The sequence below is a fragment of the Orycteropus afer genome, unplaced genomic scaffold (assembly GCF_000298275.1).
Source record: "Orycteropus afer afer isolate SDZICR_OR568_19922 unplaced genomic scaffold, OryAfe1.0 scaffold00040, whole genome shotgun sequence".
Lineage (NCBI taxonomy): Eukaryota > Metazoa > Chordata > Mammalia > Tubulidentata > Orycteropodidae > Orycteropus > Orycteropus afer.
The window spans coordinates 10,450,810-10,463,649 of NW_006921627.1; the positions used below are offsets into that span (position 1 = coordinate 10,450,810).

At 40.1% G+C, this 12,840-nt stretch overlaps 1 protein-coding gene across 1 annotated transcript in view; it reads right to left on the minus strand.

Annotated features, from left to right (window-relative positions):
- Positions 1–12,840, minus strand: part of ANO2 (anoctamin 2) — a 556,059-nt gene that overhangs the window by 69,560 nt on the left and 473,659 nt on the right. The gene's annotated exons all lie outside the window — the stretch shown is intronic.

Consider the following 12,840-nt stretch of genomic DNA (forward strand, 5'->3'; position numbering starts at 1 on the left):
GGTCTCATAGTTGTATAGGTTGCAGATCGGATGGTGTACCAGTCGCTAGGACTGATTGTTTCCATTAATTTTGGTTTTCTTCTTTCTTTTTGACGAGGAGAGACCCATTGTTGCATCTAGATGGCAGCTTCCTAGCTTTTAAGGTCCCAGTCGCTACTTGCCAAAGTAGTAGGTGTAACAATGTTTTGTATAGTATGTTATGCCAATTGAGCTTTGACCCAGCTTCTTGAGTGTTGTGTAAGGATATAGTGAAATAATGTTCATACAGTCCTTAGCACAGTATCTGGAAAGAATAAGTATTCAAATACTTATTATTTTTAATATTAATGCTAAAATATATCTGAAGGTGTAATCTTTTCATATTTGCATTGCTACACAATATATACAGAATGAAAACAGGTGAAGAAGCAAGATGCCAATTCTGCTATTGATTGAAGAGATGGTTTCTAGGAAATAGTTAGGAAGAAAATGAACTGCAGAGTAGTCAGAATCACTGACACAACAAATTCAAAGGGATTTTGAAGTCCACTCTTCATTCATATGCAGTATAGCTATACCACATCCCTGAAACAAGATCATCCATCCTGTACAGATATTTCCAGTGACCCACTGCCATAGAGTCAATTCCAACTCATAGCAACCCTTGAGGACAGAGGAGAACTGCCATAGGGTTTCCAAGGTTGTAAATCTTTACAGAAGCAAACTGCTTTATCTTTCTCCCATGGAGTGTCAGTAGGTTCAAACTACCATCTTTTTGGTTAGCAGCCAAATGCTTTAACCACTATTCCACCAGGGCACCTGATTTGCAGTGAAGCACTACCAATATCATTAGGTATTTCAGTCTATTGTTAGAAAGTGCTTCCTGACAATGAGTGGAAATCTATTGGTTCATAATAATGTTCTAATCACTGTCCTGTCCAGTATAATTTGCCATCAGGAGAATGAAGTATTGTGTTCCACAATTTTCCAGTTGTATTTTCTTAGGAAAGTTTTAAAACTCTGTGCACTTTAGTTTTCTTATCTATAAAATGAGAAAATATCAACTAGCTCATATAAAGCTAAGGAACTCTGGTGGTGCAGTGCCTAAAACATTTCACTGCTAACCAGAAGGTTGGCAATTCAAAGTCACCAAATGCTCTGCAGAAGGAAGATGAGGCAATCTACTTCCATAAAGGTTTACCATCTTGGAAACCCAATGGGTGTGACTGTGAGTCAGGAGTGACAGGATGGCAGTGGGTTTGGTTTTTTTGGGGGAGGGTGATTGATAAAAAGCGACTTGTCATCTAGTTGATTCTGATTCATGGCAATCTCATGTGTATCAGAATACACTGTGCCCTACAGGATTTCCAGTGGCTGATTTTCTAGAAGTAGACGACTAGACCTTTCTTCTAAGGTACCTCTGGGTGGACTTGAACCTCCAACTTTTTAGTCACATCACTCACGGACTCACACTAGTCCATTAAACCAGAAAACCAGTTGCCACCAAATTCCAACTCATGGAGACCCCATGTGCTTCACAGTAGAACTATACTCCATGGAGTTTTCAAGGCTATATCCTTTTGGAAGCAGATCACCAGGCTTTTCTTCTAAGATGCCTCTGGGTGGGTTTGAACTGCCAACCTTCTGGTCAGTAGTCAAGTGTTTAACTGCTTGCATCACTCAGTGACTTCAACTAGCCCCAGAGTTGGTTAAAAGGAGATGATCTATATAACATGTTTAGTCTAAGGCTTAATATATATTAACAATTCCACACATGCATCTGTCATCATCCCTATCATCATCATCATCATTTTCACAGGAGGACTGAAAAAAAATGACAAGAGACCTATAGAAACAGCAGTAACAAAATCTTCATAAGATTTCAAGCATTAATTCTGTAATAAGAAGAAATTGAGAAAACTAGACGATGCCTAAAAATTCTGAAGCAAGATAGTAAGGACTAATGGAGACCCAAAAAATATACAGTGGGTCAGGACAAAAGGGAGAAGATAAAAATAAAAGAGAGAAAAGGAAGAAAGAAAGGAAGGGAGGAGGGAACAATGGTGGAAAGAAAGGAGGGAAGGTATAGAACCAGAACTCAAACTGAGACTTTACCTTTAGGTTGTTGTTGTTGTTGTTACGTGCCATTGAGTCAGACCTGACTCATATCAACCACACTCCTTGGGTTTCCGAGGCAGTAGCACTGCGGAAGTAGATTGCCCAACCTTCCTTCTGAGGAGTGGCTGGTGGGTTTGAACTGCCAGCCTTCTGGTTAGAAATCAAGTGCCTTAGGCACTATGCTATACTAGTAATCAAATACTGATCAAATCCTTAGTAAAGATAATTAGTGATTTGGATTAAACATGGATAATTGAACACATCCATATATTCCTATCACTTCTAAAATGACAGGAAAGGAATAAAAAAAAAAGTATAAAACCACAGGTTAAAAAAAACAGTTATGAAGATAGTAGTGGATGAGAGATGTCAATGAATATCTTGGAAAATGGTCAATGGTAGGCACTACGCCACCAGAACATACAGAGGACAGTAATTTCAGCACAAAATTCTATACTCAGTCAAAGTACACATCAAATGTGAAGGCAGAATAAAGACATTTTCAAATATGCAAGATTTTACAGATGTTAACTTGCTATGCATCCATTCTCAGGAAGTTCCTAGAGGATGAATTTCACCAACCAAGGATGTAAAACAGGAAAGAAAATAATATGGAATCCAGCAAACAGGGAATACAATTGGAAAAGATGTTGAATGTAACTCAGATAGATAACTGCACATAAGTCTAGTGACTAAAAGTTCTTGTTGGAACAGGAGAATGGAGGGATCCTAGAGACTGACTCCAGGAAAAAATAATTGTGGCTGATAAAATAACTGATGTGTTTGATGATACAGCTTGCTGGGAAACTGGGCATTAAAACGAGTGTTACCAAAAATGTGTAATGAATATTATGATGGGAGAAGTTTCAGCAATTATGAAAATATTAAGCAGAAAAACCTAACCTGGCCTAAGGTCAAAGAAGTTCTCTTGAGGAAGAGATGTATAGGCCAAAGTAAATGATAAAAGATGACAGAAAAAGACCAGGAAAGATGAAGAGTGAAGGGTGAAGAATTGTTGTAATGAAAGGGAATCATTTATGCAACAGCTAAAGGTGAATGTGAGAATTGCTCATACAAGGGACTGAAGGAGTTCAAAATGCTTGGAGCATAGATGTATATAATATACAGGGGCTAGGTTAGGTACCTAGCTAGAAAATGATGAAAATAATAGTTGAGAATTAGGGTAAGCTCATTACATTGGAGGCCCTATAAGCCTTATTATGCAGAAGAAATAATGGTAGCAAAGTCTAGGGTGATAGCAATGGACACAAAGAGATGTATTTGCAATATGCTTAGGAGGTAGAATTAAGAAGATGGAAGTGGACTGTACATATGAGGTGGAGTAGGATGAAGAACCAAGATTCCCAGGGTCCTGGGACACATGTGCGGTTTTCTAATAGGGAAAACCAGATAAGAGACAATTTTAATGGTGATGATACTGAAAAAGAAGACATTTTGGACATGTTGAGGTGGTTAAGTCTATGAGACGATAAGTAGAGATGTCTAGTAGGCAGTTGTGTGTGTGTGTGTGTGTGTGTGTGTAGAGTTCTGAAAAGAAGCCTGGCCTGGATATAGAGATCTAAGAATCATCATGACTACAGCAAATGAAGCCATAGCAATGAACAACATTACCTAGGATAGTGCCTCAAACAGAGAGTCAGGAAACAGCCCTGAAGAATATTGATAGTTAAAGGACAGGGTAGAGAGGAAGATTCCCTGGGTGGTACAAATGGTTAATGCAGTTGGCTCTGAACCAACTCATTGGTTCGAGTCCACCCAGAGGCACCTCAAAAGAAAGACCTGGTGATGTACTTACAAAAATTCAGTCATTGAGGGATCTTAAAAGCTTGCAAGCAGCCATCTAGATGCAATGATGGGTCTCTCCTCGTCCAGAGCAAAGAAGAATAAAGAAAACCAAAGATTCATGGAAACAATTAATCCTCATGACTGGTACACCATGCAATCCTCAGCCTACATAACTATGTGACCAGAAGACCTAGATGGTGCCCAGCTACCACTGTCAACCACTCAGAGGGGGATCTATGTAGGAGATCCTGGATAGAGAGGAAGAACAATGTGGAACAAAACTCAAAATCATTTGGGGAAAAAAAAATGGGGGAGGAACAGGTTTGCTGGTCTGACAGAGCCTGGTGGAACCACTGAGACAATGGTCCCTAGCTGCCCTTCAGGTCTGGAACTGAACCCACACCTGTGGCTTCCAGCCAAACAAAAGACAGGCATATGAGTTGAACATGTACCTGGGGTAGATACACTCCTTGGAGAGAACAATCATCGTAGAAAGAGGGGCTGTTTATGCACAGGGGGACAGCTCAGGGGGCAGGAGTGCACGGAGGGATGGACACAGGGAAGAGGTAACTATTGGGAGGAAGTGGGAGGTGAGCTGTTGCATTGGGGTAAATTGTAGTCAATGTCATGAGACAATATGTGTGTGTGTAAAAAAAAAAAAAAAAAGAATTAAAAAAAAAAAAATTCAGTCATTGAAAACTATATGAAGCCCAGTTCTACTATGACACACATGGGGTCACCATGATTTGGAGTTGACTCAATGACAACTAGGAAAGGAAAAGGAGACTTTAAAAGAGAAGGAAGGAGCAGTTACAGGAACAGAAGGCCAACAGTGATACTGTATATGTGCCAAGAAGGTAAGGAAAGAAAGAGTTCTAAGTCTTTGTGGTCAACAATGTAATATACTTAGGCTAGGATTGCTCTGGTGGTGTAGTGGATAAAGCATTTAGCTGTTAACCAAAAGGTCAGCAGTTCAAACCCACCAGCTGCTCCACTGGAAAATGGGGTGATGTACTTCTGTAAAGATTTACAGCCTCAGAAACTGAAAGGGGGTTGCTTTGAGTCAGTTACCCACTTGATGGCAGTGAATTTGGTTTGGTTTTTGGTTTAGGTTAAAAAAAAAAAAAAAGATAAGGAGAAAAAAAGCACAAACAATTCTTACAAACCCCTCATTCCCACTTTCTTCCTGGAGATCTCAGTGATTGTTAAGAAAATAAATAATAAAGGAAATCCCCCCCGGTCAGGATTTAACAGGAATCCTGCCAGTTGTATAACATACAGATGGGCCATTTGGAAAACTTCAGATTATGATTCTGACTGTATGATGCACTCACTCGTTAAAATAACTCCTTTGATGTTACCCCTTGTCCTTTTCATCTGCTATTTTTCCATCTCTTTTTAATGACAAGTCTCTGAAACTCTCCCTGGCAGGCTCAGAGCTTTTCTTCCACCTTTGCCCCATGGGAAGGTGACTGTCACCTCCCTGCTGTAGGAATCTGGGCCTCAGGCAGTACCTTACAGACCCAGACTTCCCAAACTTCTAGATGTATTGTAGAAGGCAGAACCAAGTCCTCACCAGTCAAAGAAGAGGAAGAACACAGCAACCTCTAAGCTATGTATTCCTTTCCTTAACATCTGACAACCTTCCAATTTGTTCTTTAAACTTCTGATTCATGGACAGATTCTACCATATTAGAGGGTAACACAGATCTTCTTTGCCTGTGATGGCTTTAAAGAGAGACTGTTTTGTGTCTGGAAAGGTAATATTTACCGAATTTATGAAAAGGAAGCAGAAAGTTTATGAAATCTCACTAGCTGTGTTTGGGAGTATATTGCAACTATTTTAGGATGTGATCTGGTATTGCTCTAAATAGGAGTATGGACAGGGGCGCATTTTGCTCGTGGAAGTGTCAGGCTGTCCATCTGCCCTGTTCTGCCCAATGTACTTCCAGGAGAGAAGTTTACATGAGAGAAAAGTGGCATTTCCTCTTTGACCAAATATCCATCGCTTTGAATGATTAAAAAGCCCATTTCCAATTTTTCTTGGACAAACGCTGGAGCTAAAATTGAGATAAAATTATAGTGGAGAGTTGGGATGTAGTGTGACATGTTTTAGCGGTAACCACACAATTCGAGTCTAAAGTATATTTTGCATAAACATATATGGGAAAGGCTAGGTGTGTATGGGTTAAGGGAGAACTTGCCAACAGACTCAAATAATAAATAGCACAAGATCAGATTCTGCCATGCTGCTCACCCTGCCTGAAGTCATCTCAGAAGGAGCTTCCTGTGAGCATTATTCTGGGCCAGCAATGTTTACAAGCATCCAGCTTCTCTCTGGAAAGCATCTGGCACAACTGTGTAAGGCCTCAGGATCCTGGAGTTGCATGAGTGGAGCTAGTCCAAGGTCAGACCATGCAACCAAGTTTTATCTATTATCATGTCCTCATTAGTCACAGAGCTGCCTTTCAAGAGCTTAATGCCCCTAGTTTTACTGCCTCCCTTTGAAGCATTTTATTTTTCCATCCTTAATCAGAAGTGTCTCTGTCAGTTCTAGGGTCTCTGAACCAGGCCTAGCCAAAGTGAGTATACTAATGTCTGTTGGAAGATGTTTGGAGGGAGATGGTGCTTCCGTAGCGTCCCTGTCTGGGGTTCCTGCTGGATTTAGGGGTAGGAGAGGTGTGAAGGAACTAATGAAAGTTATCCAAGGGCCCAAATGGAGGCTGTACAGTATTCTTAGACAATGATGACAGAGAAGACCTAGCAATTGGGGTAAGTGCATGGTGTCAAAGGCCTTGTAAGCTTTGTAAGCTATAGTATGCAATGGTTCATGTGAGAGATGATGATAGCAGAGTTTAGGGTGACAGCAGTGGACATGAAGAGATATATTTGAGATATGCTTAGGAGTTAGAATTAAGAAGATGATGGTAGATTATATATGGGAGATGAAAGAAAATATCCCAGCCTCATGAAGACCTGTGGGATTAAGAGATGATAATATTCCTCTGAACCAATTTCCAAGCAAAGGAAACATCCCATGACAAGTTCATATGACACTTTTAGAAGATCTCTGCATTTGGCCTTATAAATCATTAGGGCACGTAGTGGTTATGTTTGTGTGTCAACTTGTCTGGGCCTAATTGAGTGGCTGGGCAGCTGGTGGTAGTTATTTCCCATGATGAGACTGACAATCAGATCATGGTGGAATTTACCACAAGCAGCTGAGTAGCTGCCTTTGGGTATGTGGTCTGCTTCCCATATATAAGAAGCAGCTTTGGGAATGGTCTTTAGCATATGGCATGCTTGGACACTGCATGTAGCCGTGTCATTGTTCAGCAGCCTGCCATGCTCTCCTGACCTTGGGACTTACAATGGACTTGAATTAATGGCCTGCTGTGTGGTTTGGTAACATCGGGACTGTGCCTTTTTACTTGTCAACCTTGGGCTTGTCAGCCTCAGCAGCCAGCAGCTGTCTGAATGAAGAAACGCCTCTAGCTCCAGTGGGCCGGGAGCAGGAGGCAGAGTTGGACCCCAAGGTTGAGGGGCTTTCACCCAGCCCCTAGAGCCTGGCAGTTTGAACTTGGACTTAAAGCCTCCAAACTGTCAAACTCCTGTTTGTTAAGGCCATCCCATTTGCAGTATATTCTTGTCAGAGCAGCACTAGGTAACCAGAACAGGTACCTCAGTCCCTCTGACGGCAGTCAAGAAGAGCCCAGCCTGCTGCTGGTTTGCCTTTACCTACTCCCCAATGCTTGCATATCTTCTTTTTCTATAGAGAATGTAGATCTAAGGTAAATGCTTTGGGTAGGTTATAAAACCACTGACTACTTAATAATATTTTGTGTTTGTTGTACTTCCTTTTTACTGTTGTTTGCTATTCATGGTAAATGATGCTATTAGCTTTCCATTTTCAGAAGTATCATAAATTTAAGTAAAATGTGAGTTGGCTTAGGGAAAATTACTATGAAAATAGCTGTTTAGTTAGATATAGGGTGACAATGACTGATGTTTTGGAAGTGATGAAGACTGCTGCTGGGCTGTAAGGTTCTCCAGGCCATCAAAGCTGTGTTATATGTCTACCACCCACCATGTAAATATGTACACAGAATCTAATGAGAATTTTGCACACTCAGGTGATAGGTAAATTATAGCTACCTGGCTTACAAGGAACTCTGGTGGTGCAACAGTTAAGTGCTCATGTTTTAACTGAAAGGTTGGGAGTTCGAACCTACCCATGAGTTCTGCAGGTGAAAGACCTAACGATCTGTGTTCATAAAGAATATAGCCAAGAAATCTATGTTGGATGGAAATCTTTCTCAAATAATTTTCCCAAGGTCAAACAGTGAGTATATTGAAAAGCTTGGTTTTAAACCCTAATCGGTTAGGCCACCAAATTTCTGCCCTATAGTGATGTGCTACTCATGGCAAAGTAATAAAGAACATTCACCCTGATTTTTATATTTACATGAGTCCTTCCTCACTGTCAGACTCAACTGTCATTTCTCTCTTGACTATGTAAGACTTTTAAAAATTATTATTATGTTATATATTTCATGTACCTTAACTGTATCATGCATAAGGATATCGCCAGATGCTTGAACTCTGGATTGGAAGGGTCTAATTTATTGAGAGTAGGCTCAAACATAACCCAGAATGCACAGGAGGTAGAAGAGAAGCTAGATGACTGGGACCTTTTGAAAATTAAGTTATTGTGTGCCTTGAAAGACTTCATCAAAAGGGTAAAAAGAGAACCCATTGATTGAGAGAAAATATTTGCCTATGACATATCTGACAAAGGACTTATCTCCAAAATCTACAGAAAACTTCAACACCTCAACACCAAAAAGACAAAAATTCCAATTCAAAAATGGGCATAAGACTTGAACAGACACTTCACTAAAAACGATATGCTGGTGGCCAACAAACACATGAGGAATTGATCACAATCATTAGTCATTAGAGAGATGCAAATCAAAACAATGGTGAGATATCATCTCACCCCAGCAATAATAGTGAAGTTCAACAGGACAGAAAATAACAAATGCTAGTGAGGCTACGGAGAGATTGGAACTCTTGTGCACTGCTGGTGGGATTGTAAAATGGTACAACCATTGTGGTATACAGTATGGCATTTCCTTAAAAAACTGAAAATAGAAATACCATTTGACCCAGCAATTCCATTACTAGGAATATATGCTAAAGAGGTGAGAGGCAGCACACAAACAGATATATGCACACTTATGTTCATCATAGCATGATTCATTATAGCAAAGAGACAGAAACAATCTAAATGTCCATCAATGGATGAATGGATAACCAAATTATAGTACATTCACACAATGGAATATTATGCTACATTAAAGAATGATGAAGGATGCATGAATCATCTCACAACATGGATGAGCCTGGAAGACATTATGCTGAGTGAAGTAAGTCAATTGCAGGAGGACAAGTACTGTATGAGTCCAATACTGTAAAAAGATAAAGAAGGGTTTGCTTAAGAAAGTGAACTCATGTTGTAGGTTTACCAGGGTGGGTAGGGAAGGGGAAGGATTAATTTCTGGCTAGTTGGGGACAACAAGCTGATGTAGGTAAGGGGAGGGATGTATAGAAAGAGTCTGTGACCACCATGATAACATTAGGAAAAGGGAAGATACCAAATTGTGCACTTAAGAGATAGACAACAGATGCTAATACCAACCAGTATATCCACAATACTGCATTACCATTAACACCAAATATCAGGCTGCAGATAAACACATACACATCTGAGAAGATCAGACACGGGTCAGTGAACAGGAGTATACTCTAGACCAAGGATAGATTCAGTGGAGGCTAATCTTGAACAGATACCAGTGATACAAAATACCTGCAATCATTATAGAAACAACAGAAGAGAGACATAGAGTAATCCATCACAGACACTGTGGGAGAGAGATCCAATGGATCTACTGACTCAAGACCATAGTACTGGGGACACCAGACTCAATTGGCACAACAAAACACAGAAAAGTCTTGTTCCTCATCCTACATTGGTGAGTAGCAACTGGGATCTTAAAAGCTATTGGTCTCCTATTGTCAGAAGCAAAGAAGAGTGCAAAAAGAGAAAAAAAAAAAAAAACCAAGGGCATATGGAAGCAATCAGTGCTAGGACATGATGGCCTTTGAGACTAGAAGAACTAGATGATGCCCGGCTACCAATGCCAACCACTCAGGAAAGGATCAAATCTGTAGATCCTGGATAGAGTGGGAGGAAAAACATGGAACAAAATCAAAAAACTCAATAATGACCAGAATTATTGGTCAGAGGGAGTCTTGTGAGACCCCCAATACTATAGCCCTGAGATACATTCTGGGCCTGGAATAAAACTCACTTCCAGGGGCTGGCTCTCAGCCCAACTGTAAACAAGATGTACATGCAAACCACTCAACCCAGGGTGACACACCCATATACTCTATGGAAATGCATCCTTTGGAGCAATCGACCACGGGGCACCAGAGGGGCAACATTTGCACAGAGGAAATGCAGGACACAAAGGAGTGCATAACTATGAGGGGCACAGGGAGGAGGAGGTTTACTGGGCAGGGAGAGGAGGAGACTGGGTTAGGGTTGGGGATGGTAAATGGAGAGTGCAACTAAATGTGCACATAATGTTGAATGTAAAGCAAACTCTGCTCTATAAACTTGCACCTAAAGCACAATAAAAAAATAAATAAATAAAATTTGCACTTGTTATATCAAAAAAGAGAGAGAGAGAGAGTAGTCTCTGAGTAAGGAGTGGAAAATCCATTCATTATAATCATAGTGATTCCATGTGAGCAAACTCAAAATATAATCTGCAGAAGTAGAAGGAACTTTGAGGAGAAATGATTCTAGGATTTTGTAGAAGAATTTTAACTCTATGTCATGAATTTAACTACATAATTATGTTGTATACATTCTGTAGTAAACTATGAAATGTAAGGAGGAAAAATCTTTTGAAATAGAAATTAGTTGTATTTGGAATAGGCAGTGACCACCCTCACTCAAAAGAGGAGAGGTTCACAGGCTGTTAGAAGTGAAAGGTACTTTAGAGATGATTACAATCTCATAATTTTCAAGAGATGAAGATAGTAAGACTTAGGTAAGTGGCTGCCCACAGATTTTTATGAATTACTATGCAATTGCTATCAACTAAAGTGTGGGATATGAAACACACATCAAGCATAAACATGAAAATTTAGTCTTTCAGGCAAGCAGCCATGTGTTAGTTTCATCTGTTATGGAGCTGATGGAGTTGATGGATGGGGAACATGCCAACACACTGTCCAAACATATGTCTGAGTTCTTGCCATTCTGATATTCCATAAAAGGCTTCTGAGTCGTGGATGAATGGCCTAAGTGGTATACCAGATGTCCAGGGATGAAAAACCTCGGTATCTCATGCCCACAAGGAATTGCTTCCAGAGAAGAATACTTGTAGAATAACAATGTTCTGAAAGACAGGTGTCTTTCCCAGATGTATGAAGGGGAATGAGGATTGTCTTTTGTAGTAGGAATGGAGGGGCTGGTCTTGTAGCTTCAAAAAGGCCACAAGTGGTTTTAGTACCATCTGTATATTCTCTGGATGTTTGTCCATTGTAAATGTTCTAAGATGGTAAGCTCCTAGAGAACAGGGACCATCTGTTTCTCTAGCTTTGCTTGACTATCACTGAATGACTTTTGGTCAGCCAGCAGGGAACAAGGTAAAGTTTCAGAAGGTTGAGATTTTCAAAAACTGATGATTTCTTGACAAATGTCTAGAGACTGATTTAATCAGGGAGGTAGAACAAGGTGCCCAGACACAAATATTCCTTCCAATCCTCCTCCAAGAAAAGCCTGAGTCACTTGAGGTTGTTCCAGTATGTGGACAGAAAAACACCCTAAGTATTCAGCTCAAGAATGGTGGATGATGGTGAGAACTTTTCTAAGGATTCCGATGGCAAGTGTCAAGAGAGAATGATGAGGATTCTTACTCTTTCAAGCAGGGCTCTCGTTAAAAGGAGTTTCGTTTCCAGGTAAACTGTCCCTATTATAACTTCAGCCCTGTAAATGGGTTTCTGAGAAAGAACAAAGAATAGCTTTCTCTGGGGATCTTTCAGATACTTATGGTCCCTTAAGGAAGCAAGTGGTGCTGTACAATCATATATGGAGAAGACTATTGGAGCATATATTATTTAGTAACTACTTCTAGCCTAAGGAACTTAGAACTCAGCAACCTACTCAATGAATAGATTGAGATTCTTGCCTTTGCCATGTCCTTGACCTTCCCCATGACCTTAGTCAGAGAACTACCATCTTTTTTGACCTTCACACACTCCATCTGAAGCTACTTATTTGTGATAAGACCAGTCAGTCTATTGTTTGTTTAGAAAAAGGAAATTATTTCTTTAGACAAAATAATGGCAGACCATCATTAGATATGATGGTGGCAGCTTCCTTTGGAGACACAGACATACCCTGGAAGAAACCCCCCAGCTGATGCAGCCTTCTATAACTTCTCCAAAACTCTAGATCTTTACTTATTCTGAATTATGTAAGAGTTTGCACCACATACAAAGCATTAAGTTTCATGAAGTGCATTTTGTCTCCCAAACTGAAAATTTAAGCTTTGGGAAGACAAGAGACATTTAATTTTTTTTTTTTCTTTATTTAGTTGCATACAATCTTAAAAGCAAAGAACTAGAGATTGATTTTGCTCAGATTGTAACTTTTGTGAGTATGGTTCTTTTGTGTACAATTTTCATCCTTTAAGACCTGAGTCATTTGAGCCAAAAGGTGGAGGCAGTGCTATTCCCTGGAAGCCTTCCCACTGTATGATGTTGTTGTTGTTATGTGCCGTTGAGTTGGACCAGACTCATAGCAACCCCTCCTTGTGTTTCCAAGGCAGTATCACTATGGAAGTAGATTGCTCAACC